Source organism: Globicephala melas, chromosome 4, assembly GCF_963455315.2.
Source record: "Globicephala melas chromosome 4, mGloMel1.2, whole genome shotgun sequence".
Lineage (NCBI taxonomy): Eukaryota > Metazoa > Chordata > Mammalia > Artiodactyla > Delphinidae > Globicephala > Globicephala melas.
The window spans coordinates 109,013,887-109,034,779 of NC_083317.1; the positions used below are offsets into that span (position 1 = coordinate 109,013,887).

At 38.3% G+C, this 20,893-nt stretch overlaps 1 pseudogene; it reads right to left on the minus strand.

Annotated features, from left to right (window-relative positions):
* Positions 1-869: 869 nt before the first annotated feature.
* LOC115850080 (RAD52 motif-containing protein 1-like) lies at positions 870-9,720 on the minus strand (annotated as a pseudogene).
* Between the last annotated feature and the right edge of the window lie 11,173 nt (positions 9,721-20,893).

Consider the following 20,893-nt stretch of genomic DNA (forward strand, 5'->3'; position numbering starts at 1 on the left):
AATAGGAAAGGACTCAAGTCCTTTTCAACCAGTTTCAAGCCAACACCATAACAATTATGTCTTTCTCAATAAATGAGATAAAAGTAAAAAGAGATGTAGCTTTGTCAAAGTTAAATCATAGGCTAAAATCCTGTATATCACTAAGGCATATCAATTTCATCTAGGCTCTCAAGACACAACATCACCAATTATGGAAGAACTTTTACATTTTCATCATCACACAATAGTGATTTTTAAAATAAGTTCTGTAGTCCTCTATATTATTTCACTAATATTGACATCTAAACTAACACATATATATACAATAGATGCACAGGTAGAGAAAATGTGAAAAATTTACTAGCATTATTGTAATCTTAGCTGCTCTATCATTACTGTGAATCCTTTACATGATACATGAAATCAATAACTCTTCCCAAACCATAAAAAACTATGGGTCAGTAATGATACTGAAGCTACAAATACACAGATTATGAAGATTTAAATGTTGACTCCTCTGTAATCCCCACATCAGAGCTAAAACCAGGAGAATAATGACTAATAGAAATCAACAACCGAGTAGTTAGAGATAGTCATTGAATATTAGTTAGTTTCATCTGAAATTGTTGTATACCCCTGAGCTGTTCCTTCTCAGGCCTAAAAAGGCTGCCCCAGGATGCCAAAATTAAAGAATCCTAATACCAACAGGACCAGGCCTATGCTGTGAACAAGTTATTCCACCACCCCTACAGAATTTGTTCTTGTCATTGTTCACATTTGAGCCATTCTAATGGGTGTCTCCAGCAGCCCAGTGGTGGAGGGGGTTTGGGAAGGATGCAGAGCTTCCCGAGGAAACCACAGGACCTGGCATTCTGGGAAATTCAAAAGTGCTAGTCCAGTTCTGGCAATCTGAGCACTTCCTCCTGAAAGCTGAAGTCTGAGAGACTTCTTCCACCCTTTGGCCGCATGGCTGACAAGAAAAGTAGCTGACCTGCAAAATGAGCACCAGTTAGGGTGGCGGAAGGGGGACACTCCTTACAATTATGCTAAAATGTTGGCATTTCCTCCAAACTCTTAGTATTCACGTCTCATTATTAATTCACAACTGTGTTATTAGTGGTTACCACTGAATCAGTGATGACTCCAGAACTTCTGTAGGAGGGGTTTGGGGCAGGCGAGCAATTCATTCTGGGAAAGAGAGTTTAAAACCAAGTCAATCGCCCTTTACATTAGCATGGGAAAACTTCCCCCATCCCACCTTGTCTCAACAGAGCCATTAATCTAGAAAAAACTACAGTGTCACTTTTCAGAGGTCTACCCTGTGTGAACACATGGAGAAGACACTTAGAATGTTAAAGTCAGCATGTTAAGTAATTTTCTTGAAATACTGTAACTAGCACCCAGTTTACTTTCTTCACAGTCCTTTTCATAATCTATTTAATTTTAGTCCTTTTTAATTGTGTGGTACACCTTTAACACCTAAATTCCAAGAGAGAAGGAGCTTCATCTTATCTCCACTGCCTAGCACATAATGGTTTCTAAATGGAACTGATTCCAAGATTGGCTTCATTTAGGAGTGGATCTGTTGTTATAATCAGGTTTCCAAAATCTTTAGTATCAATACGGAATCCTTTCCTCTCACATTTCACAGGAACCTAGACTTCTTATAGCCCAAACATGGATACGTTTGAAGTTTCCTTGACTGATTTAAATTGAATTAAAATTAAAATAATTACTTTGTACAGGAAAAACTTTCATTTTTTTTTCATTTTTCAGAACATAACCACCTTTTCTTTCTCTACTTTCTTCACTTCAAAACAAACTTTGCAACATTGGGGTGAGTTAAATAATCAGAAATCTAGCCAAAAATTAAGCTCTCAATGACACGAAACACAGTTTTTTCTCCTTTTAAATAAAAATCCTATATGCAGTACATTAATGTTTTCTTTTAGAAATTACATTGACAACATAATCCCTAATTCGAGGTATCCATATAACTGGTTTACAGTAAGGTTCTTTGGCAAAATATTGAACACAAGATATATATGAGATGTTGAGATCTGGGTAATAGACCTTACTTGAAAGGCATGAATAGTTTTTAAACAGTGTAGCATAATCACACTTAAGACCATAGTTACTTTGTTCCCACGTCCCTGCAATTCTATTTGAGGGGAGTTCTAAAAGGCCTGTGTCTTCTCCTGTGTCCACAACCGTAGACGTACACTGGTGGCCCTCAATCCTGCTCTCGAAACTTCAAATAAGGGGCCAGAGACAAGGCACGGGACTTGGAAAAGTCCTAGAAATTCCCTGCCTCAAAAGAACTTTCAGAGCTTCACCTTTCCCTAAGGAAGACAGAGCTGAGTAGACATGCTGAAGTCTTCCAAATCCTGCTGGTTGTTTTGAATTATGGCTACACTGGCTGTGTACCCCTTGAGTTTTTAACTCCACATACTTGAATTAAATCCTGTAGTTCCTCTTCGGTTCTAGCATCTGTGACCTCTTCACAGGGTCTATATGCCACAGCTGTTTTACCACTTTCTGAAATAAAGTTAACAAGGATCAATTCAGAAGTTTTCTTGTTCCAAAACTTCCTGTATACAATGGTAGTACTGAATAATTAGACATTCTTTTGACTTCTAAAAGCAGAAAATAAGAGCATTTTCCTAGAAGTTCCCTCATCTGACACTTCAGTTTTTATCATAATTATTTGTGAAAACATATATAAGAAGTATCAACTTTGGTTCAAAAACTTTTGATCTTAGAAATAAGAACTAAGGAATAAGGACATAGAAATTAAAAGCTGTGGAAACAAAAATGTTCAATCACAATACAATTAAATAGGAAGGCATTAGGTGGGGGGTCAAAGTGAGCTCAAACCTGGGAGAGATACCACTGGACTCTAATAGATACTTCCTATTAGAAGCAAGGCAAGGGCTTACTCCTTGGGACCAAAATTATACCAGATACAATGAACAAAGCTTTGGAAACAGAGACAGAGAAAGAGAGCATTTGAACACTCTACTGGCAGAAACTGGCCCATGTACCCTTTGGACAATACAGCTTCCCTCAAGGCAAGCTAGAGCCACCAGGCTTTTTGGTCTAAGTGGTTTTGTGTACATATAAGGAGTACCTTGGCATATTAGGCACAAACAACCCAGGCATTTAGTTTGGTTCCTAAAGGTTGTTTCCCAGAGTTGACAGCTGATGGAGATTCTGCCTGATGACCAGGGAAGTCAAACTTCACTAGAAGGATTGCCCAGGCTGGAAGGCCAAGACCAATCCAGGGTCAACTCTTACAAGCAAATAAGGTCTCTGACAACTTAGCTAGGATTTCTCAGTCTCTCAGCCTGCAGGGCAGTGAAGCAGGGGAGCAATTCTGTTCCAGGAATCTACTAATCATAAAGTTTTCTTTGGGCACAGCCTGTGACATTCTCACCGCTGTATAACTTGATAGGGAACACAATCAACACTATTCAATAGCATGACCACTTTCAAGACTCACAAAAACGTAGCTGATTATTATATAAGAATCATATTCACCAAATATATCAGAAATGAAAACTGAAATTAAACTGATTCCAAAAACATAATCTAATAAACTCTTCAACAAGAAAACAACGGTAATAATAATAGTCAATATACTTTGTCTGCTTACTATGTTTCAGGCATAGTTCTAAGCTTTTTACATTCATCATCTCATTTACTCTTACAATATCCCCCATTTGCTGGTAAGCTGAATTACTAACCCTATTTGCAGATAAAGAAATTGCAGCTTAGAGATATTAAATACCTTCAAATGTCTCTGGCTGGAAAAACCTAAAATTGCAACAACAACAAAAAAATCTAAGAGACAAAGTTAGGACTCAAACACAGGTGTCCAAGGCTTATAATCACTACACTATTCTGTATGATAAGCAAGCAATTGAGGAAGAAGTGGATCAAACACTTTCTGTATGAACTGAGGCAAGTGATTCTACATCTAAACACTGGAGACAATAATATTTGCTGTCGTTTTTCTCATAAACGCCACAAAGAACAAATGTTAAGACTCCTGCTTTGAAAGCATCTGGTGAATGAAAGAATATGTAATGTTTTAGATAACCATCATTTTCATCCTATTATTTATTTTCAAATAAGTTTATTTGCTCACTGAAACTGAAGCACTTCAACGACAATCAAAAAGGTCTTACCTAAAACCAAAATCAGCAATTTCTGGAATGCATCTGTCATAGCTTTCTGAATAGCAAGCTTCTGGGTTACCTTCCTTTTCATAAGTAATGATAATGACCCTAAATCCAACCAAAACAGATGAACTTAAAATGCCTATATGAATAACTGATTTCTAGGTTATACGTTTAAAAGTAAAAATGCATCTGTGGTTCTTAGATCATTACCTTAGTGATTAAGGGCAGGCACAACACTGGGGTACGGTGAATGTCTCTGTTGTAGGTATACCCTGGCATGGCACATTTTACTGCTCAGATCTATTCTGGAAGTTGCTAAAATACTAGACGGGAAATGCAAACCAAGAACGTGGCACAAATCTCATACTACTCACAGATTTCAAATAAACAAGCTGAGGCTACGCTGCTACAGACCCTGCTCTCCTGTGCGTAAAGGGCTGGATTCATACAGTGAGATAGATTTGATTGTAGTGCAGATGATCTGGCCTCTACTCAACCATCACCCACTCAGGTGGATGGTGGAGCCTCCTCCGCCCCATTCGCTAACAGCCCTGCCTCTGACTTAAAACCCTAAGCCCAAGTGCCATGGATTCTAGGAAAAATCTCAGTACCTATCGGAATCCCCTTTCTAGGGATCTACATTTACTTATTCCGCTCAGGCCCTTCTATAAGAGACAAAGGACTGAACATTTACACAAGAGTTTATTTCAATCTTTAGACAATGATTTTGTTGGGATAACTGAAGGCCAGAAGACATGTGCCTTTGAAGGACTATTTTAGCACAAAACAAATTATTAACAGAAAAACCCCCCAAAAAAGCAAAACAAAAAAAAACTAAGTTTCCCTCCTCCTAAGCTTCTTGGCAGGCAGCGAGTTCTAAAATTCTAAAGTTTAAGGTGCTGTCAGGTATTACCTAAGATAAAAACCTATATTGTCGGGCAGAAAAATTCTGCCCAGGCCTTTAGTTGCTTAGAAAAGATGATGATGTATCTGAAAAGTTGAGTTTCAGAAAGAAAGGAAAAAAGAGAAATCCCACTGCCTCACCTCCCCACACACACACATACTGGAAAACAGACCTTCCTCCAACTTATCCGAAGGTTCCTCAGCCATGCCAACTCCAGGACTCCTGCACTCGTGGGAGGGCAACCCCACCTCTAAAGCACAGAAGAACTTCGGGCTTTGCTTCTGAAGTGGTGTCACAATATCTTCATTTTCCCTTTCTTCAAGGTTAGAAAGATCCCGAAGCTGTTAGGATTTTGAATTAAAGGCTAGACTTCAACATATTCTGTTGTTAGAAATAAAAACTAAACTCCAGCAATCCCAGGTAATAGTTTAGGTATGCTATCCCTTCAAAATCAACTGAGACTTGCAAATGAATGACTAGATATGGACAACTATTTTTTATGATATACCATACAAATACTGGAGAAAATTATGGACACCACCATCCAAGTCATTGAGTTTATCACTAATTCTAGGTGGCAGGCCAATGCTCAGATACTTCCATGTGGAAGCCTCCCACATCTCCTCCCCATAGCCCTGTTCTATTCTTTTCTCTAAAGTCTAGGAGTTCAATGTCGAAAGGAGTCTGGTTAGTCAAAGAAAGTCTACAGAGTTTACCTTGATGATCCTTTATGACCACCCATGGAAACCAAAGAAGTAATTTGCCAATTCTTGGCATCTGGAGCTGTTTAGGGCAAGCGTATTATGATGAACCGCCTTATGTCTGTTGCCGAGACAATCCTAAAGACATAAAAGACCTAAAAATATCACAACCCTACATAGAGATTTATTTTGGATATACCTGAGATTTATCAATACCAATTTCATAGAGTGTTTGTGAAGATTAAGTAGGACATTTTAAGCAATGAGTTCACAGTGAGCCCTAAATAAATGTTATTTATTATTTTTAAGCCAGTACTTTTCTGCATCATTTCCAGGGCCCCTGATTAACCAGAAGGTTCCCTGACATCTGGTGGTGAAAGTGATGATGAAAGCATCCAAGGAAGCCCAGCAGAAGCCTATTATGGGGCTGGGGCTAAGCAAAGGAATCGACTGTTTTACTCGTCTCATCCTGTAGCTCCTGCTTCAGAATATGACCTGAACAGGAGATAAGATGGACCTGCCACTGAATTAGGACCTTAATCTGTAGCACCCCCTCCGCAATTTACTAAGCCCTGTTAGAAGAGGGAATATGTATACCTTTATAAATGTAAATGAAGCAACGAAAAGAATTAGAGATTCATCTGCATTAACAAGCTTCTTTGAGAGTGCAAATATTTCCAGTCTTAACTCTCTAAATAACTTACATATTACTGTGGATTTTATACATCACTGCTTCTTTCTTAAACATCTATTTCCATTTTGAACAGGGTGTAGTATATAAATTTAGTCATAAAAATTCAAATAATACAAATAAAGTCAAAGCATTGTTAATTCTTTATTGATCTGTTTGTGCCTCTTCCTCTGTCACTAGTTTATGAGCTCCTTAAGTGCTTGAAGGAACCATATATTATTCTTTCCTTGTTACCAGAAAGAAGAATTCATCTTGGCATATAATAGAGGAGTGATGGTCTGTTGACTGAGTGAATGAATGAGTACATAAGAAAATGAAATTTCTTTCTCCAACTGAAGCTGCCTGCAGGGAAGGAGAAATGAAGACTAATTTTTAAATGTTGAGTGCCACAAGGGAGGCTAGGTCCTGTGCGGTGAGTCATAATGGAGCTGTCCTGGACAATTAGGAAGCCTCAGAAGGGCTCTGAGCCCTCGGGGAGTAAAGACAGTTGACATCTGGGATAACCTTGCCACAGTTCTTGCTGGCAAACATTTCCCTTCATGCTACTGAGAAAAACTCAGATACATTAGGCGTTTCCTTCATTTTATTTTAAAATGTTATTCTCTTTTCTGTATTTATAAAAAACACAGGGGGAAAATATAGGAAGATACCTGCCAATGAATAAAAGAACACATAATTGGAACTTCCGTGCTGGTGCAGTGGTTAAGATACCGTTATCCCAATGCAGGGGGCCCAGGTTCGATCCCCGGTCGGGGAACTAGGTCTCACATGCATGCTGCAACTAAGCGTTTGCACGCCACATTTAAGGAGCCTGCAAGCCACAACTAAAGGAGCCTGCCTGCTGCAAATGGGGAGCCCACATGCCACAACTGGGGAGCCCTTGAGCCACAACTAAGGAGCCCGCCTGCTGCAACTGAGACCCGGTGCAAGCAAATAAGTAAATAAATAAATAAATAAAATTGAAAAAGAGCGCATAAGTAAAGTAGGGAAAAATTTCGGGGTTGTGGGTAGTAAACTAAGCCTCTGCATTAAATAAAGAAATCTAATACAAATGCCCTTTCCTCTCAACTCTATAGTGACTTGGAGAACATTTTCTTCATTACGCTATCAGTGATGGGCTATATGCTGTGAAAATCTCACAATCTACGTTTATGGAATGGTCTTTATGTCAAATATAAGAAAAAACCTCATTACTCACAACTGATACCAAGTAACTGTTTCATAATCTTTCCAGGACCATCTGTCATATCTGAGTGGTACGTGAAATGGTCGCAGGGTCTGCAAATAAAAGAATGTCTGACAGAAAATCATTTCAATCCCAGGGAGTACAGCCAGGATTGCAGACGGTGTTAAACAGGGTACAGAAGTGGGAGGTAGTGTAACTGGAGTCACATCTGAGGAGAGTTCTCAGATTCAATAAAGGTGAAATCAGTGAGTAAAGAAATATGGGTGAGAAGAGGCAGCAAGATCAGTAGGAAGTAGCCAGAGCAAGAAGCCAATCAGAGAAGACACACAATTATAAAGGGAAAGGTCTGGGAAATCTAAGCCTCACTCACTTATTCAGAGGAATTGAAAAGGTCCTTAACATAATGAAATGTTAATTCTGGGGAAGTAAAATTGGATGGCATGTTAATATGGAATAAGGTTTCTACAATGCATTAAAGAATATTTACCCATTTTTTGGAATCTGAAGTGAGTTCTTAATAGGCAGTTGGAGAGTGATGATGATGATGAAGCCTCCTTTATCTTACATCTGACAAAAGTTTGTCAAGCTCGGGACATCCCTGTTGGCACACTGATTAAGAGTCTGGGTGCCAATGCAGGGGACACGGGTTCTATCCTTGTCCGCGAAGATCCCACATGCCGCAGAGCAACTAAGCCCGTGTGCCACAACTACTGTGCCTGTGCTCTAGAGCTCGTGAGGGACAACTACTGAAGCCCACGTGCCTAGAACACTTGCTCCGCAACAAGAGAAGCCATCGCGATGAGAAGCTCACGCACCGCAACGAAGAGCAAACTCCGCTCGCCGCAAATAGAGAAAGCCGGTGCGCAGCAACAAGACCCAACACAGCCAAAAATAAATAGATAAATTCATTAATTAATTTAAAAAGTTTTGTCAACCTCACACATTTAAAATCCACATAAATGTATATATAAGGAAGATTCTTGTGAAGATTTCTTAAATTAAGGGGCAGCATAAAATGACATGGGGTTTAACATCAGTTAAGTTTGGGTTTGGCCTCTGGTTTCCACATTTACTGTCATGAACCTTAAGTAAGTCACTTAACCATCCTGAGTTCGAGTTTCTTCATCTAAAAAAAAAGAAAGAAACAACTGGGGAACGGAGGGATCAGTGGAGCAGTGCATCTGAGAGCATTCTGTACATCACAGTGCTGTACAAATGCCGGCCGTTTTTGTTTGTTTGTTTGTTTGTTTGTTTGTTTGTTTTCCCTGGGACCCTAGTTCCCAGACCAGGGATTGAACCTGGGCCCTAAGTAGTGAAAGTGCAAAGTCCTAACCAGTGGACCACCAGGGAATTCCCGATGGACTATTAGTTTTAAATTCAGCACTTCATCCCAATAGAGCAAGGAAGTCCACATTTGGACCCACCTTTTTCACACTGGAAATGTGTGAAAAAGCTGCTTCTGGTCGCATGCCTTTTGGGCTCTGTGGGCATCCCTTGCTGAATAAAATTTGATGATGGCAGAGAACCCAGGACTGCCCACTGCTGCGTTTGGGAAGAATCAGACCAAATACAGAAGGCCAAACTGGGAGAAGACTGTAAACAGAGAATGCTTTAGGGTGGTCTCACACTAAGTAACTGCAGTAAATTTCAGACCCAGGAAACAAAACCGCCCATTCCCTGGTATTCCCCCAGCCATTCGCCACAGGCAACTGTGGTGAGCCTGCTACTCCAAACACTTCTCATTTCATGAACAAGGTTCCCTCTGAAATCCTAAGCATCGAGAAGCATTAGGAGGCAATGTCTTCAGTTGGGGACAAAAATCTATGGGGGTGAGCTGACTGCTCAGGGCGTCTCTAGAACTAAGATTCCTCTCAGCAGAGACCACAGGCAGATGAGGTACTGAAGCAATACCCCGGGGCGCCCAGTTACTGGGGCGCGGGGCGGCTTCATCCACCTTCCACTCCACTCCGGCAGGGCTCAATTGCAAAGCTTCGGGGGTGGGACCAGAGCTCAGCTCCCACACCAGCAAGTTCTGTCACCCCCATGGGAACCCCAAAAGGTACCAACTGCACCATCCCACCGTCACCACACGTGCGCTGCTCGGGGAGCAAGCAGACTACGCTTGCGCACGCGCATCCGCACTTTTTAAATACTTAATGCCAATAAATCTAATATATAGAAAAGTAGTTGAAAGCCCCTGAGTGTCTTGTGATAGAAAAGCTTGAGATACAGAGCAAGTTCAGAGCTTGACAGTCAAAGAACAAACTAGCTCTCCGTTCCTTTAGAAGGACTAGGTAGCAGCTCCTGGTTATGGAATCCGAAACTCTCAGGCTCCAAATAGGACATAAAACAGCATCACTTGTACGCTTTATAAAATTGCAGAAACAAACAAAATAAACAAAAATATATTTTCAGCTGTCCTCTAGGACAAAGGGTACTTGAGACCTAATGTATATAAAATCAATTTACAAACTGTGATGCACTATATCAATAAGTTCTCATTTGCAGAGAGCACAGCATAGGATATGAGGCCATTAATGTTAATTCCCTTTCCCCTTCCATTCCTTTCTCTTGTTCCTTTATGTATGCGGATCAGTTACATTATTAAGCTAACAATGTAACTGAGATATTATTAGCTTAATAATGTAAACAAGAATCTGATTTTTAGCAATGGGATAATTCTTAGAAACTTAGGGAGCTGGAACTCTGAATGTATGAATGAAAATAATGCAATTACATCATGAATTTTAAAATTTATCATCATTGATTAAAAATTAAAATATTAAATTAAGAATTAAAAATTTATTATCCCGCAATTGAGACTCACCACAACGTGTGACGTCTGTCAGGCATTCACTGTCACAACGCAGCTTGACTGTCTTACAGACAACCTCAATAATATTTTTAAATTGGCAGAGGCAGCAGGCCATAAGGCTAGGTAAGATCCTATAAACGGAAACACGGGTAATTAATTCGTGGTAAAAGAGTTACTTGAGTAGGTAGAAGAGGTAGGCCAAGGCCACCACAGACCAGTGCAAAAAGGAGTTCTTGGGGCATATGGACTGCAGAACTGGATAGGGGCCGGTTTGCCAATTGCTGCTCTTGACTGTTGTAAATAAATATAGAGGAGGAGAGAGGTGCCCAACAGAAGGATTAAGATGGCAATAGGTATTGTATGCCTAGAAAAAAGGGAATAGGGATTAGAATCGGGTGACACTGATCTGTAGTTTAAATCCAAAGTATCTCCTTCCAACCCGAAAGCCTCACTTTGGGTTAAGAGTACACAGGAAGAAGGCAGACTTCTAAGAAGAGTCTGAATAAGACGGCACCTTCTGGAATCCCTTTCTCAGTTCCTATTTGTGAGTAGTAATATATTAGAAGTTATTCTAGTAATAAAAAAGCATCGTGTGGTTAAACAATAACAGGGGTTGCTTTGGCCAAATCTGGACAAAAGGAACATTCCAAAGAATAACATTATCATTATAATAAGTTATAACATAGCTAATTTAAAAAAAAAACACATGAGTTCATAATGATACTCAAAATGAAAGTGGGGGGGCTCTACTTTATAAAATAATGTCAGCTAATAAATGCAAAAGGAATGGTAGAATTTGAAATTGTCATTTTGCAACTAACAATGTAATAATCGATTCAGACAAGGATTATGATTGATGCACAGTTGGGTGAAGAGTTGTTTGAAAGTAGGATCTTCACTGATCCCAAACTATCACCCTACATATTATTTTTCAATTACCAAGGGGAAAAATAACTTTACAATGGAGAGATATGGGAGATACCACCTTAATCAAGTGATCAAACTTAGCACTGGGCCACCTGAAGTGATGAAGTATGAAGATTACATCACCCATATAGTATTCTTCCCCAAAATATTTACATTGGATCTAATGAGGAAACGGACAAATCCAGATTGTGGGGCAATTTACAAGAAAACTGGCTTAGACTCTTCAAAAATGCCAATGTCATAAAAGACCAAGAAAAAAATAGCAGGGAAATATTGTAGATTAAAGGAAACAAAGACAAGGCATGCAATGCTTAATCTTATTTGGACACTGTATCAAAGCAAAACACACTTAAAGAATGTTATTGGATTCTGGCCAAGATGAAGTAACAAGGAGCAATTTAACCTTGCACCTGAAGCAATGAAAAAATAAAACAGAACATATGAAAAAACAGTTTTCAAGAAACTGGACCTCAGGCATTCAAGTTCGGTAATCCCCATGAGATGGGAAATAAATGAAGTGTTCCCTATAATTGCCCTAATTTACTTCTCTAAGAGAGTTTACAGGTCATGGTACAGGGAAAAGAAGTCCAGGCAGAGACGGGTGGACTCCCTGACTGAGGAAATGGAGCTGAGAGTCTGGGAAAACCAAGGTAACTAGAGTTCAAAAAGCAGAGTATCAGAGACAAAAGAAGTGCACAGAGAAAGAAGCCTGGAGATATGCAGAGGGATCTCTTGAGAATTCAACAAAGTATTTGTCAGTACATTTGTGTGAGGAATTACTTGATGCCAGGAAAAGGACCACATGAAAGGATTAATAATAAGAATAACTGGATATCACACAGGGTTGTAGGAATAGTACCTGTTCTTACAAGTCAGACTGGAAAACCTCATGATACTCAGAAAGGACTTGTCTCAGTAGTTGCAAATAATGAGCTCCAGACTAAAGGCTCCTTGGACTCCTATCCAACGAATCTTAAAAGCTAGACCTAAAAGAATAAAATTGTTTTGAATAAATTAATTTCACCCAAAACAAAGCCCAAGCATTTTACAGGAATATAAATATGTATAGCACACAATAAACAAAAACTCACAATATGTGGGATCATATGAAAAATTGCCAAGCATGCAAAGAAGTAGGAAAATATGACCCATAGTGAGGAGAAAAGGCAACCAATCAAAACTAACCCATAATCTATACAGATGTTAGAACTGGCGGAAAAGAACATTTAAAAAGTTATTATACCGGAAGTAAAGTTATTATAACTGTATTTCATATGTTAAAAAACCTAGATTAAAAACTGAAAATGTTAAGTACAGGCATGGAAAAGGTAAAAGAGACCAAAATTGAGCTTCTAGTGATTAAAAACAACGTCTAAATTAAAAATATATTGAACGAGGTTGATGGCTGATTAGACACTGCAGAAGAAAGGGTCACTGAACATTAAGGCATAGTAATAGAAACTATCCAAAATGAAATAAAAAGAGTAACAAAACTAAACAACAACAAAACTTAATAGAGTATCAGTGAGCTGTGCAACAACTTCAAGTGGCCTAATACATGTGTACTTAGAGTCCATGAAGGAGAGGAGAAATGCAAAAATTTGAAGAAATAATAACCAAAAATTTTTCCAAATTGCTAAACACTATAAAGCCACAAAGTCAAGAAGATCAAATGAATTTAAGCATAAGAAACATGGACAAAACTACACCAAGGCACAAAAAATTATCAAATTGCTCAAAACCAGCAATAAATAGAAAAATTTAAAAGCAGCCAGAGAAAAAAACTATACACTACATACAGAGGAACAAAGATAACAATGACAGCAGAATTTTTGTTGGAAACAATGTAAATGAGAACTCAGTGGAATAACATCTTTAAAGTAGTGAACTGAATTCTATCAAGCTAGAATTCTATACCCAAATCTGTCAAAACAAAAGCAAAATAAAGACTGTCTCAGACATACAAAAGCTGAAAGAACTCATTACTAGTAGACTTTCACTTTAAGAAATGTTAAAAGAAGTATTTTCAAGCAGAAGGAAAATGACACCAGATTGGAATATGGATCTACAGAAATATTAAGAATACAAGAATACGGACTTCCCTGGTTGTTCAGTGTTTAAAAATCTCCCTGCCAATGCAGGGGTCACTGGTTCAATCCCTGTTCCGGGAAAATCCCACATGCTGCGGAGCAACTAAGCCTGTACGTCACAACTACTGAGCCTGCACCCTAGAGCCTGTGTGCCACAACTACTGAAGCCCATGCACCTAGAGCCTGGGCTCTGCAACAAGAGAAGACATCCAGTGAGAATCCAGTGCACCGCAACGAAGAGTAGGCCCTGCTCGCCACAACTGGAGAAAGCCCCGACGAAGCAAAAAAGATCCATCGCTGCAAAAAAATAAATTTAAAAAGTACTTAAAATTTTTTTTAAAAGGATTTTAGTTATTCAATATATGTCTCTGAACACAATGGAAATAAATTAGAAATTAACAAATCTGAAAAAGCTCCCAAAATCTGGAAACTAACAACACACTTTTGAGTAACTTTGCGGTCAAAGAAGAAATGAGAAGGGAAATCAGAAACTATTTTGAACTCACTGAAAGTGAAAACATAATATGTCAAAATGTGGGATATTGCTAAATCTGTACTCAGCTTCCTCAACTTCTACCTTAATCTGGGAAAACGAGAGCAAATTAATCACAGAGTAAGAGAAGAAAGAACACAATAAAGATCAAAGTAGAAATAAATAAAATGGAAAACAGAAAAATACTATAGATATTAAAAGGATAATAAGAGAATATATAAAATATACCAATAAATTCAAGATGAAATGGACAAATTCCTTGAAAGACAAGCACTACTAAAGTTTATTCAAGAATATAAATATTAGAGCTTCCCTGGTGGCTCAGTGTTTGAGAGTCCGCCTGCTGATGCAGGGGACACGGGTTCGTGCCCTGGTCTGTGAAGATCCCACATGCCGTGGAGTGTCTAGGCCCGTGAGCCTTGGCCGATGAGCCTGCGTGTCCGGAGCCTGTGCTCTGCAATGGGAGAGGCCACAACAGTGAGAGACCCGCGTACCGCAAAAAAAAAAAAAAAAAGAATACAGCTATTAAAGAAATTGGATGTGCAGTTTAAAACCTTCCAACAAAGAAAGCTTCAAGTCCAGGTGGCTTAACTGATAAATTTTACCAAACATTTAAGGAATAAAATAATGTCAATTCTACACAAGCTCTACAAGAAAGTTGAAGAGAAGGGAATATTTCCCAACTTATTTATAAGGACAACTTTCAACGTATCAAGATTAGACAATGACATTACAAGAAAACTATAGATCAATATCTCTCGTGAACACAGAGGCAAAAATTCTTAACAAAATTTTAGCATATCAAATCCAGTATTATATAAAAAGATGATACATCATGACCAATTGTGTTTATCTCAAGAATGAAAGGTTGGTTTAACATTTGAAAATCAATTTACCCAACTTAGTACACTAAAACAGAAAAATCAGGACATCTCTGGTGGGGCAGTGGTTAAGAATCCACCTGCCAGTGCAGGGGACATGGGTTTCAGCCCTGGTCCGGGAAGATCCCACATGCCACGGAGCAACTAAGCCTGTGCACCACAACTAATGAACCTGTGCTCTAGAGCCTGTGAGACACAACTACTGAGCCCATGTGCCACAACTAGTGAAGCCCGTTCACCTAGAATCCATGCCCTACAGCAAGAGAAGCCACTGCAATGAGAAGCCTGCATATTGCAATGAATAGTAGTTCCTGCTCGCCACAGCTAGAGAAAGCCTGCGTGCAGCAATGAAGACCAAAAGCAGCCAAAAATAAATAAACAAATTAAGAAAAGAAAAGAAGGGAAAAATCACATAATCATTGCAATAGATGCAGGAAAACAATGAAAGAATCTAACATCCATTCCTGATTAAAGAAAAAAACAGCCCTCAGTAGACTAGGAATGGAAGGAGACTTCCTCAACATGATAAATGACTTCTACAAAAAACCTAACATCATATTTAATGCTGAAGGAAAAAGTACTTTCTCTCCAGGATCAGGACAAAAGCAAGGATGTCTGCTCTCATTACTTCTATTTGACATTGCACTGAAGGTTCTAGCCAGTGCAATAGGGAAACAAAAAAAAGAGATATTCAGAATGGAAAGGAAGAAGTAAAACGATCTTTATTTGCAGATAACATGATTATGTAGTAAACCTGATAGAATCTACAAAATTGCTACTGGAACTAATAAATGAGTTTATCAAGTTTGCAGGGTACAAGATCAACATACAAAAAGATTATTTTATCTCAACAAACAATCAGAGATCAAAGTTTTAAAATACTACTTATAATAGAATCAAGCATATAAAATACTTAGAATAAATCTGATAAAATATGTAAAAGACTTGCACACTGAAAACTGTAAACTATTGCTGGGGGAAATTAAGGAAGACCTAAATAAATGGAGAGATATAGTATTCATGGATCTGAAGATTCAATATTGATAAGATATCAATTCTCCCCAAATTGATTTATAGATCAAAATCCCAGTAGGCTTTTCTATAGAAATAGACAAGCTAATTCTAAATTTTATATCGAAATAAAATTTAGAATAACTAAAACAACGTTGAAAAAGAACAAAGTTGAAGAACTAACAGTAACTGATTTCAACGCTTATGAAGCTACACTTTCAAGACATTTTGATAGTAGCATAAAGATACACAAAAAATCAAAGGAACAGAATAGAATGTTCAAGAGTACAGAGACGTGGACAACTGACTTTCAGGTTCAAAGGCATTTAAGTGGAGAAACGATAGTCTTTTCAACAAATGATACTGGAACAATTGACTATCCAGATGCAAAAAAAAAAAAAAAAAAGGAACTTCCATCCAAACCATATACAGAAATGAACTCAAATTGGTTCAGAGATCTAAATGTAAAGCATAAAACTATAAAACTTCTAGAGCAAAACAAGTGAAAAATTCTGTGACCTTGAGTTAGGCATGATTTCTTAGATACAACACCAAAAGCATAATCCATAAAAGAAAAAAATAGATATATTAGCCACCATCAAAATTAAGAATTTCTGCCCTGCAAAAGACACTACTGAGAGAATGAAAAGATGAGTCCCAGAATGGGAGAAAATACTTAGCAACTTACATTTTGGATAAAGGACTAATTTCAAGAATATATAAAGAACTCTCAAAACTCCAGAAAAATATAGATAAAAGATTCAAAGATATACATATGGAAAATAAGCATATGAAAAGATGTTTGACAAGATTAATCATTAGGGATGCTAGAGTGAGAAAAAATTACACACATATTAAACTATCTAAAATTAAAAATACTGAGCATAGCAAGCATTGGCCGCAATGTGAAGAAGATGCAACTCTCATACACTGCTGGTAGAGATGTAAAATAATCAAACCACTATGGAAAATAGGTATTTTTTAAAAACTTAAACATACACTTACCAATGATCCAGCCATTCTACTTGCAGGTATTAACCCAAGAGAAATGGAAGTATACATCCGTACAAAGACTTGTACACAAATATTCATAGCAACTTTATCTGTAATAGACAAAGACTGAAACAACTCACATGTCCATCAATGGTGAATAGATAAATTGGGGTACATCCGTATAATGGAATACTATTCAACATTAAACAGAAATGAATTACTGATATATACAAAAGTATGGATGAAGATTAAAATAATCATGCTGAGCTTAGAAGCCAGTTAGAAAAAAGTATACACTGCATGATTCCATTTACATAAAATTCTAGAAAATGCAAACAGAAAGCTGATCAATGGTTGCATGGCGATTGGGAAGGGCAAGGAACAATAGGAAGGAAGAATTATAAAGAGACATTAAGAAACTTTCTGAGGTGATGGACATTTTGATTTTGGTGATATCTTCATGGTGTGTATGTATGTGTGTGTGTGAACACAGATTACTGTATGTCAATTATACCTCAAAAAGCTGTTACAAGAAATGATATTATATGAGAGAGACAATTGGGGAAATTTGAATAGCAAGTCTTTATTAGGTAATATTATTGTGTAGGAATTTAATTTCTTCAGTACTGTGTGTTAACAGTATTGTAGTTACATAGGGAAATAATTTTTAATATCCAGAGAGGAGGGCATCTACCTGACAAGAGAGGGATCACAATTGTGGCAGATGCTGTGGGAGGCTGAGGAAGATGAGGCTAGAGCAGTGACCAATGTGTGATGGCGTGGTGAAGACACTCATTTGTCAGTTGACCTAAGATGGTTGGAATAGAGTGTTAAATGCAGGACCCTTTCCACATACTAATCTCACGCAATCCCCTCAACTAGCCTTGGCATAACAGAAAGTTTCTATTAGCTTGCCATATTGGAGGGGTGATGGCACAATTTAAGGTGCAGTAAGTTGTGTAATAAGCTGTCACAATAGGGTCCTACAGAAATCGTTTTTTAAACTGCAAAAAAATGAAACTTGACCCTTCCCTCAAAACATATATGAAAATTAACTCAAAATGCATCATAGAACTAAATGGAACTATACAACTTCTGGAAGAAAACATAGGAGAAAATCGTTGTGATTTTGGGTTAGACAATGGGGTCTCAGACAAAGATTTCTTAGATAAGACACAAAAAAGCGCAAACCATTCTAAGAAAAATTGCTAAGGGACTTCCCCAGGTTTGATCCCTGATCAGGGAGCAGGAACGATTCACAGTCAAGCCTGACCCCTGGGTCTGCCCGAAGAATGTTAACCCCTTTGCTTCAGCTGGTCTCACAATAAAGACTAGGAACATGCTGCGGGGAGGAGGGGGTGGTGTTCTGCACAAGTTTCTTATATCTGATAAGCAGGAAGGCACACAGCCTGTGACCCAAGAGTGGAGTGAGGGAGTGGTAGTGGGAGCCAGTACAGAAGAAACTCTATAAGATGTCAAAGGTAGGTTTCTCTTGCCTGGAAGTATCCCCTTCCTTGCACCTGATATTAACAGTGGTACATCCTTCAGGAGCCTTGGGGATCTGAGCACAGGCTATCTTGCCTTGTGAAGCTATTTCCACTGAGTTCTGCATTTAAACGTTCTGCTTTTCACTCACAGTGTCTCTTGGTCACCTATTTCTATTAATTCCATCTCATAGCTTAATTCCAGCTCATAAATTAATTCTTTACTCATAGCTTATGAGAATTAAAATATTACTACCTGGAAACTCTGCAACTCAGTTATTAAGGTGGTTCATATTATACAGAATATAGTCACACACATTTGTATAAGATCACTAAAACAAAAACACAAATGACTTCAATTCCCACAAAGAACTCTTGGAGCCCTGAGCATGCTTCAAAGACCCAGACCTCAATTTGAAATTCACCATTTTAGAAGGAATCACAGTGATTGTCAGAATACATGTTAGGGGGAATGGTCAACAGATGGTGCTAAGATTGATTGTTTTCTCACCTCTAAATAGTGGTTTCATATTTCCATGTAAATGATCCAAAAAGAAAAAAAAAACAAATCAATATGTCCAACGACATGTATGCTAACCCTTTTCATACCTTCCAAGGTAGGAAAAAACTCTACCTCCCCATATCGCGTAACAAAACTGTATGTATATACCATACATGATATACAAACGTCACGGGAAATGATGGCATATGAAAAAAGCTACACAAAAGTGGAACTCATATATACTAACTATAACTTTGAACGTTGACAAGGATTCAGTAAGTACAGCAAAGAGATGGGGCTGATCCTCAACTCTATATGGCACTGCCTTCTCTGATTGGCTGATGCCCATATCAGACTGGTTGAAGTTTGAATATCATGGTAGGACAGGGTGTAACCAAACAGTATGTATTTCAAATTAATAGAGTTTCTTTCTGTGAAGTTGTTTGGATGACAGGATAGTAGAAATTTAAAAAATAACAACGGTAAATTCATCCTAGAAGTAAAGTTTAGACTGAGAACGAGTCAGCCACCAGAAAATTACCCAAAAAGGAGCTTCAAATAAGCAATAACTGAATAACTGAAATAAAATACATTAATCTGTAGAACTCCAAATATCCATTTTGACTGAAGAAAAAATTTTAAAACTATGGGTAATCAGAGTTAAAGCCAGATCTAAAACTTTCTCACACCATGAAAATATCAAAACCAGGCGTGAATGAATATTTAAGAATGATCCATGTCTAATTTCTGACCAGGGTTCTGGTCTAAGGCAATCTTCTGAATTTCACATTCATTCTTGATTCTGTATTACTGACAATTATCCTTCTCTCAACCTCTGTAACTTCTAGGAAATTGAGAGGGCTCAGGGTTTGTTTCTTTTATTGATTTAACTATATATATAATGCAAACAATGGGCCTTTCTGGAACTGATTTACTCTCCTTTCCCTGCTTTCTTTCTCTCCAAAGTACTTAGCAATGCTTGAAATTATATCTATCTATTTATTATACTTATATACTTATTTCCATATATTTGTAAACCCCCTGAGAACTGGGATACTTGGGCTGTTTCATTCTTGTTCCTGTAACTCTAGCATGTAATAGTGGTGAGAGTAGGCAACCTTGTCTTGTTCCTTATCTTAGTGGAAGTGGTTTCAGTTTTTCACCATTGAGGACGATGTTGGCTGTGGGTTTGTCATATATGGCCTTTATTATGTTGAGGATAGTTCCCTCTATGCCTACTTTCTGCAGGGTTTTTATCATAAATGGGTGTTGAATTTTGTTGAAAGCTTTCTCTGCAGCTATTGAGATGATCACATGGTTTTTATACTTCAATGTGTAGGCAGAACAATCTATGACATAAATCACAACAAGATCCTTTTTGACCCACCTCCTAGAGAAATGGAAATAGAAACAAAAATAAACAAATGGGACCTCATGAAACTTCAATGCTTTTGCACAGCAAAGGAAACCATAAACAAGACAAAAAGACAACCCTCAGAATGGGAGAAAATATTTGCAAATGAAGCAACTGACAAAGGATGAATCTCCAAAATTTACAAGTAGCTCATGCAGCTCAATAACAAAAAAACAAACAACCCAATCCAAAAATGGGCAGAAGACCTAAAGAGACACTTCTCCAAAGAAGATATACAGATTGCCAACAAACACATGAAAGAATGTTCAACATCATTAATCATTAGAGAAGTGCAAATCAAAACTACAATGAGATATCATCTCACACCGGTCAGAATGGCCATCATCAAAAAATTTAGAAACAATAAATGCTGGAGAGGGTGTGGAGAAAAGGGAACACTCTTGCATTGTTGGTGGGAATGTAAGTTGATACAGCCACTACGGAGAACAGTATGGAGGTTCCTTCACAAACTACAGATAGGGGGGCTTCCCTGGTGGTGCAGTGGTTGAGAGTCCGCCTGCCGATGCACGGGACACGGGTTCATGCCCCGGTCTGGGAAAATCCCACATGCTGCGGAGCGGCTAGGCCCGTGAGCCATGGCTGCTGAGCCTGTGCATCCGGAGCCTGTGCTCCGCAAC